Below are 10964 nucleotides of genomic sequence, written 5' to 3'. Positions count from 1 at the left end.
CAGAAGCGTGAGTATAAATCAGCTTTAAAAGACAAGAATGAAATCTTGAAGCTAAAAGAACCCCAACAACCATACACTCACTTGTTTTTCAGACTTCAGTTTGCATGTTACCATTGCCTTTTTGCAGAAAGGAATAGTAGATGTTCTCTGTCAGTAGAGACATCTCTCTCTAGTCTCCATGAGAGCACCTGAGGGAATTCATGGATATTTGTGCCCAAAAAATCACTTTGTATTCTAGAGTCACAAATGTTGGAAGAGACCTCAAAATCATCGTGTCCATCCATTAACCCAGCACCACCATGTTCATCACTAAACCATAGCCCAGAGGGCCACATCCACATGCCTTTTGAACACTTCCAGGGATGGTGATTCCAACACTTACCTGAGCAGCCTGTTCCAATGCCTGACCATCATTTCAGAGAAGAATTTTTTCCTAATATCCAATCTAAACCTCCCATGTCACAACTTGAGGCCATTTCCTCTCATCCTGTAACTTGTCACCTGTGAGAAGAGACACCCTCACCTCACTAAAACTCCTTTCAGGTAGTTGTAGACAGTGATAGGGTCTCCTGAGATTCCTTTTCTCCAGGCTAAACAACTCCAGTTCCCTCAGCTGCTCCCCATAAAACTTGTGCCATAAAAAAGCCACTGCATCCTCTCTTCAATCCAGTTCTTCCTTGGACTTTTGGAATTAATTAGCTGCAAAGGTTTGAGGGTGGGATATTTTGCAGTCTCCTCAGGTGTAAGCTGGGGCCTGTGAGCAGCTTGAAAGCTGAATTTCATTCTTTGTCATTGAAATTTGCCAGAAAGGTCATTTCCTCTTGCATGTAACAGAGGAAAGTGCTCAGAATTGTTTTCCCCCCTTGGTTCCCAGTTCAGTTTGTGACTGGGATTGAAATGCCAACTGTGTGTAATCCTGTGGGGTTGGTTTTTTTCCATGATACACCTTCAGTTCTTAAAAATGGCTTCTCTTTTTTTTTTTTAAGCTTTTGGTTATTCCTTGTGGCTTGTTGCAGTAGAATAGGAGCAGAACGTGAAGCATTTGCTTGAACCTTGCACCTGGATAAATTCAGGGAGCAAAGTCTTGACCTTTTTTTTTGTAAATGGCACCTACATCAATGACTCCTTGAGGTGTTTTGGTTCCTTCTTAAATTTACTGAAAGCAAACGAGTGTTTTGGCTCTACCAGAGGCCCCCAGGAGAAGGGATCTCTAAAAGCTTTCCTGCTCTTGGGTGGGATGAGAAGGAGAGGGCTGGGGCCAGAGCTGTGAGGGAAAAACTGGACACAGTGGGTGCTGCTCACTCTTGTGGCCTTGTCCAATATTCAGTAAGGAAACAAAAGACCCTCTTGCAGTGCCAGGAATACACAGACAGTGTTCTGCCTGCCTTAGGCACGGGATAGGCAAATGCATCTGTGTAGCCACACCAGGAGCAGCTGAGGTCACTCAGTCTGCTGAGCCTGGAGGAGACCGAGGGGAGACCTCATTGCAGCTACAACGTTCTCATGAGGGAAAAGAGCAGGGCAGACACTGATCTCCTCTCTGGTGAGAGTGACAGAACCCCAGGGAACGGCCTGAACCTGTATCAGGGCCAGTTTAGGTTGGGGATTAGAAAAAGCTTCTTCACCCAGAGAGTGGCTGGGCACTGGAACAGGCTCCCCAGGGAAGTGGTCACACCACCAAGCCTGACAGAGTTCTAGAAGTGTTTGGACAATGCTCTCGGACACATCATGTGACACTTGGGTGTCCTGTGCAAGGCCAGGAGCCGGATTCGAAGATCCTTGTGGGTCCCTTCCAACTCGGCATATTCTGTGATTTTATGGTCTTTAAGAATGTTAAGGAAGCGAATAAAAATATAAAGAATTTCAAAAGGCAAAACCAGCAACGCTCTGGCGTACAAAAGAAGCCGCTTGTAGGCTGACAACAGAGGGCAGGAAAAGCAGCTGGAGAATGCGGGCATCGATCCCGCTACCTCTCGCATGCTAAGCGAGCGCTCTACCATTTGAGCTAATTCCCCGCGCTGGCGTAGCGTTTGCTCAGAGCTTGTATAGTCGCTTCTCGCGAGATGCCGTGTGCAGCCGGCCGTTACACGTCCTGGTCCGGGCTCCCAGTGCGCCTGCGCGGGAGCGCGACGGCCGGGGCTCGGCGGCGGGCCGGGCTGGGCGCGCGCCGGGAGAGGAGGATGCGCCCCGCGGTGAGACCTGGAGCGGGAACGGGAACGGGAACAGGAACAGGGCGGGAGTGGGAGCCAGATGTGAACGGGAATGGGAATGGGAATGGTGTGAGGCTGCAAAGGGCTGTGTGTTGGGGGGCAGGATGCGTAGGGCTGTGTGTGTGTGTGGGGCGGCGGTGCGTGTGGAGGTCGGAGCGGGGGGCTGAACAACCGGCAGAGCCTCTTCCAGGGGCCTGGGCTGGTCCTTTGAGTCGCGGCGGGGCTGCGTTGAGGTCAAAACAGAAGGAAACAACCAAACTACAAAAAAAGCCCCCCAAAATATCGAGCCCCCCCAGCTGATGAAGGGCGCAGGAGCTGCCCGGGTGACCCCGGTTACTGTTCGGGGAGGCTTCGCCTACCCGGCAGCCGCTCACGGCCCTCGGGGCGCAGAGCCCGCACCACCCCCTGCGCCCCGCGGGGACTCGGGGTAACACTCGGCCTGCCTGGGCAGCCCAGGGAGCCCCCAGATACCTGCTGCCCAAATACCTGCTGCCATCTATGCTGGGACATCCGGGCTGGGTCCCTGTGCGTGGCTGGGGCAGCTGGGGATGCCCAAGTGTCTGGATGAGCGAACCTTCTGCGGGCAGTTGGTTCTCCCCGCCTTGCCTTGCAATGTCTCCTTTGAAAACAACACCCACAGAAGTGAAATCTGGCACCGTGGTGAATCGTGAGGTCTTTTCCCTCAAGAAATGGTTCCGTTTGCTCTTGTGCTCCAGCTGGAGTAGAGTTAAAGGCAACAGTTTCCTTGCTGGACAAGGAGGGAGATGCCGGCTCTGGAGCAGGGAACTTCAGGTGCCTGCCGAAATGGCAGATGAGGGCATGTACTGGAGTCTTCTGGGAAGCTGCCTTGACCATATGGGAGTTTGGTGCCCGTTTTGGATGTGGGAAAAGGAGTGCCACCAATCAAGGGGTGCATAGCAAAGCAGGTGAGAGCATCAGTTCATTTCTCTTGTGAGCTCTAGGCTGAGAAAGATGGGCTTGCCATATTTAATTAAAGCTGTGTTCAGCAGCAGCGATATCCAGGCTTGGTTAAAAACCTGTCATTCTGGTAAATGTCTTGCCTTGTGCTCAGTCACTTCCCCTCTGGTGTTCTTGAGTAAGACAAGACAAAACCCAAAAAGCATTGATGGACAGTGCAAAATACTTTCTGAACCAAAGCGGTTACAAAATAAACTTGCTGTATAACCTCCCTGGGGGCTGCTTAACACCTAGCTATGAGGAGGGCAGCAGTGTCCTGGGCTGAGCAGGCCGGGTTGCAGGGAGTGATCCGGGTCACCAGGTCACTGCAATTCACTGAGCCAGCAGGGAATTTGGTGAGAGTGATGGGACTTGCTGTGGCTTTTTGCTCCATCAAGTTCCTGGGTGCTTTACGCTTTGCTTTCCTGCAGTACTTTTCTACTTCTACCTTGGCCGTGTTCAAGCCATCGTTCTGTTGGATTCAAAACCATTCTGTGCTCAATTTTACAGCCTTCCTAAGGGATTTGCCTTAGTTCTGCCTCTGATATACAAGTTACTTTTTTGGGATGCATTTGCTGAGCTATCTTCCCCCAGACTATGAATTTCTGATTAAATACTCCTATATATCAACAACTTTGAAAATTAAATAGGTGCAAAACATTATATATTTTACTTGACAGGTTTCGGGCTCTGTGAATGGGGTCTTCTTCTTGCAGAGTTTGCTTAATAGCTTCTCTGAATGACATTTTATTGAAATACTTGGAATTTTAAATTTACCCCTCTTTTGTTCTTTTTGACGTGTTGCGTCTTACTTTGAAGGGCCTGTGAAGCACGACCTCAGAGCTCTTCGGAAACTCTCCTGCCTTTCATTTATCGTTTTCACGGTTGTGAGCTTCCTTCTGTTTTCTTTTTTTTTTTTTTTATCAGAGAGAAGATTGGCCAACAAACATGTTCTGAAAGACATGTTTATCTTTAAGAAAAAACCCAACAGCGACCAAACAAGCGGGCAGCCGCACCCATCCAGCAGTATGATTTCTTATCTTAGACCTTGACTCATAATTCTGATGGCTCCTTATCCTTACTGGGTTTTTTGAAAAGAAAGTAGTTTTCTTAGCTATTCCCCTGGGTGACACGCTGGAGAGCATTGCACTTGTGTAATTTTCTCTTTCCTTATGTCCTCTTGTCTCTCTTACATCACCCTGAGCAGCAGAACCCCATAATCTTACCCTAGGCTTCTCTTTTTATTTTTTTTTTCTTTTCCCTGATGTGGAGAAAACAAGGAGATGCTTGAGAGTATCTCCTGCTGAGGAATCTCACCTTCAACACACATGACAGCGTTTCACCAGCTTGGCTTTGCTAAGTATCAAGCTGACTCTGTGAAGCTGGAAAATATGTTTCAGGCTGTGTTTTGCATAGATGCTCTCAGATGTGAGGTTTCACCGCCTGGGTGTTACATGTGTTTTTCCTGTCACGGGGCAGTCTGCCTCTGAATTGTGTTGCTGGGGGCTCCTGGCAGAGCAAATGCAGGGGCAGGGGGAACAGAGGCCGGTCTTCAGCCTTGCTTCATCAACCCCAGCCACAGCCCTCCCTCATTTGTGCCTTGTTTGGTTTAACAACAGGGTACAGCAGCTTTTCCCACAGCAAAACCTCTTTTCTCCTGTTCTTTAGAATTAAAATCTCACCAAAGAATGTGTGTTAAGGTGGACTTTGAAACTCAAAGCTTTTCAGTCCTTCACAGTCACCCTGGAGCAAGTCCTGTGCTTTCCTCTCCTTCATTTTAATTACAGGGGAGAGTAGTTCAGCTCCCACAGCTCGAGCTGTTGGAAGGACATGTCTATGCTCTGCAAATAAACTTTGTCCTTGCTTTCCCCTTTCTATCTTCCACTTGCTCTGGCAGAGTTGTGCTCTTGACCAGTGCTGGGCAAGCATTGTTCGTGTTTTGGTGGATCTCTGTTTTCTCCTTGTGCTCCCTCCACACTGAGATTAGACAAGTACTCTTGCAGGTGGCTGGGAATATACCACCTAAAGAAACCTACAGCTGCTGTGTGTGAAGAACAGCCCCCACAGATGCTGAAGTTGCAGAGCTATCCATGCAGCTTTGTGGTAGGGTTGCTTGCTGCATCCTCTTTGGTTTTCGGCAGCCTGGGACCTCTCAGTTGTCCATTTTACTGGGTAGTGCAGGGGTTCTTTAAGAGGCTGGTTCATGCCACGCTGCAGATTGCTCAGCATGGCACTGCAAGAGCTGCTGTAGTGGAAGGCAGATTTCTAGAATGTGCAAGATACTCTCTTGTGCTGAGGGTAGCAATCTCGGCTGGTTTGCTACCTTACACCTCCCCACTTGAAGTAGCAGTGGGTATTTCTGAAGCAAGTATTTGGACTGGAGTGCTTGCTCTGATTTTCAAGCTGGGTGGGTGCTCTCCGTAGCTGTGGGTTTGCTTTGGCACCCTCAGCCTGAGGTATTTGTAGAGGGACCGTTGTAGATTGTCCCCTGTAAGTATCTGCTCGAGTGCCAGCCATGCTTGCCGGCTCCGCATCCTGCCGGGTTGCTCCTGCGTGTGCCATCCCCCTTGCACTGCAGAAGAGCTAAATCAGGGTTGGAAGAAAGCTGGCAAGAAGCCTGGATGTTCCTAGAAAGATATTGATTGCCCTGGACAGTTCGGGGTTGTTCCTTTTGTTTCCCTGGCTCTCGTCACGGGGTCGGGCTCGTTCGGGCAGCAGCTCGCTGGAGGATAGAGAAACAGTGCCGGCTTTGCGGGCTGAGGCTGGAGTGGAGCCATCCCAGCCCGCCTCTCTCAAGTGTTAAGTCTGAAGCAGCCTGCCTGGTAATTCCATTAATGAGAGCCTAGTGCCAGAGAGATAAATGTAATTCCAGGGTAAAGCTGACGCTCGGGCTCAAACAGAGAGGATTTGCTGGTTCTCCTGGGTGCACTGCTGTGAGTAATGTACTCCAGTATTACCCACAGACAATGTTGAAAGTCTACATGTCACTGCAAAGACTGGGCAGTGATAAAAAAATTTGCTACTAAATCTTCATGTGAGGAAATCCTTAGCTCCAGAGCATAGCTGTCTCTTTGCAACGGGTTTTACTGGGAATAAAAGTTTCCTGCTTAACTCCTGACATGCATGGTGGCACCATGCTAAGCAGCCAGCTGATCCAGGAGACAGCTTGCATGGGCAATAGCCAGAACGAGCTCTCTTTGTATAATCAGTCCAGAACAGAAATTATATACCCTGTGTGTGTCACACCAGAAAGCTTGCAAGCACCTCAGAGCCAGCCACCACAATTGCAAGTAGCACAAGCTTCTCTACATTTTTGGCTATGTGGTCCATACTTGAATTCAGAGCTTACTGTCCTGGCCAGCTGTTTTCTCAGTTTGATTTCTTTCTGAAATAATTTTTTTCTGATTTTTCACTTTTCTTAGTTAGATTTGCAGATCACATCTTCCTGATTGCAGTTGTATAATATGTTTGTGGCATTGTCATCAAGTCTTGTGTTGAAAAGGAATGGTTAATTGGGGTATTTTTAGCTCTCCTTGTGGCTTGGATCCTGGAAATCAAACACAGGAGCCAGCACCATTCTCTGCTTTCTGCAGAGAAACTTCCTGTGCTGCAGGCAGCAGCCGAGCAGTTGCGTCCAGCAGGGTGGGAGCTCGTGGTGCCAGTGAGCCCCAGTGGCTCTAGTACCCAAAATTCAAGCAAACAAATCACTTGTCTCATCTTCTGGAGCTCATTGAAGGATTTTCATTGTGGGAAACTACTTGTGATCAGTCCAAGGTGAGGGAAAAAAGGTCCATGAAGAGGAAGCAGGTGCTGGGGGTGCTCAGGCCCTCACGTGCCCCTATCACCCCAGCTTTGCCTGAGTGTCCATCAGTACACAGCTGATCTCCTTAGTTAGGACTTGGGTCCCTGCTGGCATCCTGACAGCAGAATTAAAGCCTGCTTGCTCAAAATGCTTGTTTGTTGGTGTATTCAGGAGTTTGCCGGTGCCTCCTGCTGTAAGAGGTGTGGGGGAGAGTGGCTCATTAAGCAAAGTGAGGTGCATGCTTTGCTGGTGACCTAGCAGCAGCTGGGACAGCCAGCCTAAGTCTGCAGCCTGCTCCTGCATCTCTTACTTCTCTTTGCAGCAGCTGTGCAGACATGCCTACCTTCTTCATGCACATGCTGTGGGCCAATTCACTCACCAGAAATCAGGATCAAAAGCAGGCTGTCTTGAGTTTTTAAATCTCCTGCCTCCCCTTGCCCTCGGTTTTGTTCATTAATCAGTGAGGGTTATGCATGTGAGAGCCACATCTGCCACTCACCACCACGGTGGTAGGATGTTGGGGGAATACAGTATCAGTCTGAGCTACTGCAGTTGCTTTAAAAAAAAAATAATTTCTCCTGTTTGCATCATAGCTGACTACACAAGTTTTAGTTTATTACTTAGTTTAGTTTATTACTTTATTATTTAGTTTTCTCACCCCAAGTTAAAATTTTTGAGTGTCTCCTTTTAAAGTTCTGATGTGTGATTTGGGCTTGAGTGGAGCAAGGTTGCACTGATAGTGAGTTGTGTCTTGTCAAACATTTCAATACAGAGTAGATGAAGGAGCAGGTAAGAAAATGACCAGCATATTTAGAAGTTCAGTTTCTTGAAAAATTGTCTCTGTGGTGTCTTGTTCTTACAGTATCTCTCATCCCTCCCCCTTCAGTTCCATGAGTCAAAAGTGATAATGAGAGTGTTGATATATGACTGGGGGGAACTTAGCAGGAAGGATCCTCTGGTGGTAACGAAGTGGGTCAGAAGTGTTACCTGTGCTGTTGCTGCTGCTTATGATGTTAAGCAGATAAAGTTACTGAAATTATTTCAAAGCCTCACTATTTGCTTTGCTCCCTGACTTGCTGTGTGAGTTTCACAGGGAAACCTGTATCTGACCTGCAAGGCATTGATTTGTTTGACAGCTCTTGTGGCCTAGCTGCACAGTTGAGCCACTTTGTTGCTGCCACAGTCTAGGTGGCCTGACACTGGATTTCTTCTTTCCCAATGTATTTTTGAGCTACGGCTGCCTTCCCATCAGGTTTGCTCCAGAGCTGACCAGACTGATGGTGGTAGCTATGGTGGACAGACACCCGCCACTCGGCTCCCTTGGATGAAGGGCTGGTAGGACCATCACTTGACCCCCAGAGATGCTCTAAATGACTGGAGGCTGAGCAGAGCCTGATATATGGTCCTTCTGCCTGCCTTGAACTTAAGTTGTAAATCCCACAGCAGGCTTGTCAGTGGTGACCCGATGGCTGTGCTTTGATACGTCTGTGTGCTGAAAAGATGTGTCTGGAGTCTGCTCACGGTCTCCTATGCTGTGAGAGAAAGATGCCATGAGGTACAGCAGGTGGAATTTGAAGTTGAATTTGGAGTGGGAAGGGGGCATATGTAACATATAGCTGAGAAAACCAAATAAGCGTTACAAGACCTTAACCACTGAAGGGGCTGGACTTGTTTCCAGTTGATGTGTTTAAATTGTGATTAGTCACCTCTTAAAGTAGGGTGCTGTAATCCAGTTTCTGTGGAAAAAATTGCACCATACATGTGTCAATACAAGGGGTGGACTCAGCTGAGCAGGATTGTGTGTGCTTTTAGGCTTGGTCTATAAATCCCTTCAGCTATTCTGGCTCTTTACAGACTCGTGAGAACTCGGGGAGTTTTCTTTCCTGCAGACTTGCCCTCGTCATGCTTTTAACATCTGAAGGTCTGGATGGAAGTCGTTGTCATCTTGCCCTCTTCTGTGCCAGCACTCAGTCTGATGGCACGCAGAGGCTTCATGGCAGCCAGAGCTTTTCCTTTCAGCAGACTGGAGGGAACAGGAGGGAGAAGGGGCAGGGGGTGTCTCTGCACCTCTTTGGCAGTGGACTGTTGTCAGCCTCCAGTGTGTCCAAGGAAACTGTTTTTCAAGATTTTTGTCTGGATTTTACAGGGATCTCTTCCCTTACTGCTTTCCTGCCTTGGGCATGGATGCCAGCTGAATCTCCACTGATGTCTTCCTGTGGCATACCCAAGCAGATCAGTCCTTGGGAGACTGCACATCACCTCTGGCAGGGTGCTGGATCTGGCATGGGGGCAGCTGAATGGACAGAGGGGTCCATCCCCAGAGAGGCTGGGCAGGAGGTGTAATTGTCCCTGGGAAGTGCATCCGTGGTCTTTAGTTTGTGGCTCAATGTTTCTATTCCCTATTCTCCAACTGCTGGAAGTGGCAGACTGAAATGAACAGATTGGGGTAGCTAGTATCCTGCTGGAGCTCAGAGGGGATGAATTTAGCTGTTCTTGTTTGATTTCAAGAAATTGCATTAAAATGAGCAGAGAGGCTGTGCACTGGAGGCTGCTTCCGCTGCAGGCATCTGCTTGCAAAACTGCGTTGCAGAGCGATTCCTGCTGGTGCTGCAAAGCTGGTGGGGAAGGCAGAGCTGTGGCGTGGGCCAGGAGACCTTTGTGGAGGTGCAGCTGAAGGGCTTGGCTTGCTTGATTGCTTTGGCAGCTCATCTCCACTTAGAAACAGGTGTGGGCATTGCTTCCATCTGTTATCAGTGGTCACTGGTGTCTTAGTGAGTGCAATGAGTTGCTTCTCTCTGCAAGCTGAGGAGCTGTGCTCTGCCCCAAGTCCCTGCTGCTGGGAGGTGGCATGCAGGCAACTGGAAGGTCCCCAGCATAAATGCTGGACATGTGACGTGATGGCTCTTGTGTCCTGTCTCACATCAGCTCTGTGGTTACACCAAGCTGCAGCTGACTTCTGAAGCTCTTCTCGGTAAAAATAGGCCTGAATTGATCTGTTGTGGTTTGCTTTTTTTTTTTTTTTTACTAAGATGAATTTCTGCAGAGATGAAAGCTTGAGCTTTATTACAAAGTCCATGATTTTCTTAAGGATGCTTTGGGATATTCTGGGGGTGTGCATGTGGTCTGCATGGTAACAGTTGTCCGGAAAACTGGCAACGGGTCAGTTGGACACGTGTAGCTGGTTAATTGATTTTAGTCCTATGGAAACTCAGTTTTACTAACTTGGTGCTTTTTCTGGTGGGGGAAAAAAAGAGCTGTGTTAAGTAGAGGGGCAGCTCTGGGTATTTCTGTGAAAGGTGTTTAAAGGAGGCTCTAATGTGAGTTTTTGAACTGTGCTTGTCTGTTCGTGTTGAGAGCTGGCAGAGTTGGTGGTTTCAGTGGGAGCACACAGCAACCATCGAAGGCAAGGCTTGCCTGGGGGCCCTGGGGCAGGAGCCTGTGTGACTAATGCTGTGTAACTCAGAAAAACAAGGCAGGATTAGCTCTGCCTCCTTCCCCTCTGTAAGGAGCTAGTGGTGGGGAGCTCCATCAGGCTGCTGTTGAGATGCTTGGATGGGACCTCTGGACACATTGATGGATCGTCTCCCTCCACTCAGTGCAGCTTTGTGACCTGTACTTTTTAGGTGGGGACTGTACCCCTTGCTGGTTTTGGAGGCGAGGTGACTGGCTGGGATGTGAAGGCTTGTGCTGGCAGGTCCTCTGATAGATACCCTGAGCTGCACCTGTGTCTGCTGCAACCCCTCCATCCACACCTGTGCCAGAGGCAAAGCAGGATGGGGGTGGAGGGGGCTCAGGCTTCCAGATGCTGGGGACAAGCCAGCCTGTGGGGACCATGCAGGGCTGTGTTGTGTTCCTCCCTCTGCACTCCTGGTGCTGTTGAAGGTGGTCACATGTCGGGATGAAGATCTGGCTTAGAGTTTGAGCCTGTGAATCTACTTTTCCATCTTTATTTTCCAGGGTTTCTCTGCAAGGAATTGGAAAATCCCCTCTATGGG

General features: G+C 48.9%; 1 protein-coding gene across 1 annotated transcript in view; it reads left to right on the top strand.

Moving 5' to 3' along the window:
- The first annotated feature begins 2138 nt into the window (after window positions 1-2138).
- LOC309574640 (USP6 N-terminal-like protein) overlaps window positions 2139-10964 on the top strand; it is a 76804-nt gene continuing 67978 nt past the window's right edge. The window contains exon 1 of the mRNA XM_082284425.1: window positions 2139-2192. The gene's annotated coding sequence lies outside the window, so the exon portion shown is untranslated. The remainder of the gene's footprint in view (window positions 2193-10964) is intronic.

The sequence above is a fragment of the Coloeus monedula genome (assembly GCF_965178545.1).
Source record: "Coloeus monedula genome assembly, chromosome: 6".
Classification (NCBI taxonomy): Eukaryota; Metazoa; Chordata; class Aves; order Passeriformes; family Corvidae; genus Coloeus; species Coloeus monedula.
Note: the sequence above shows the minus strand (reverse complement) of the source record. Positions and strands in the feature narration are given on the sequence as shown.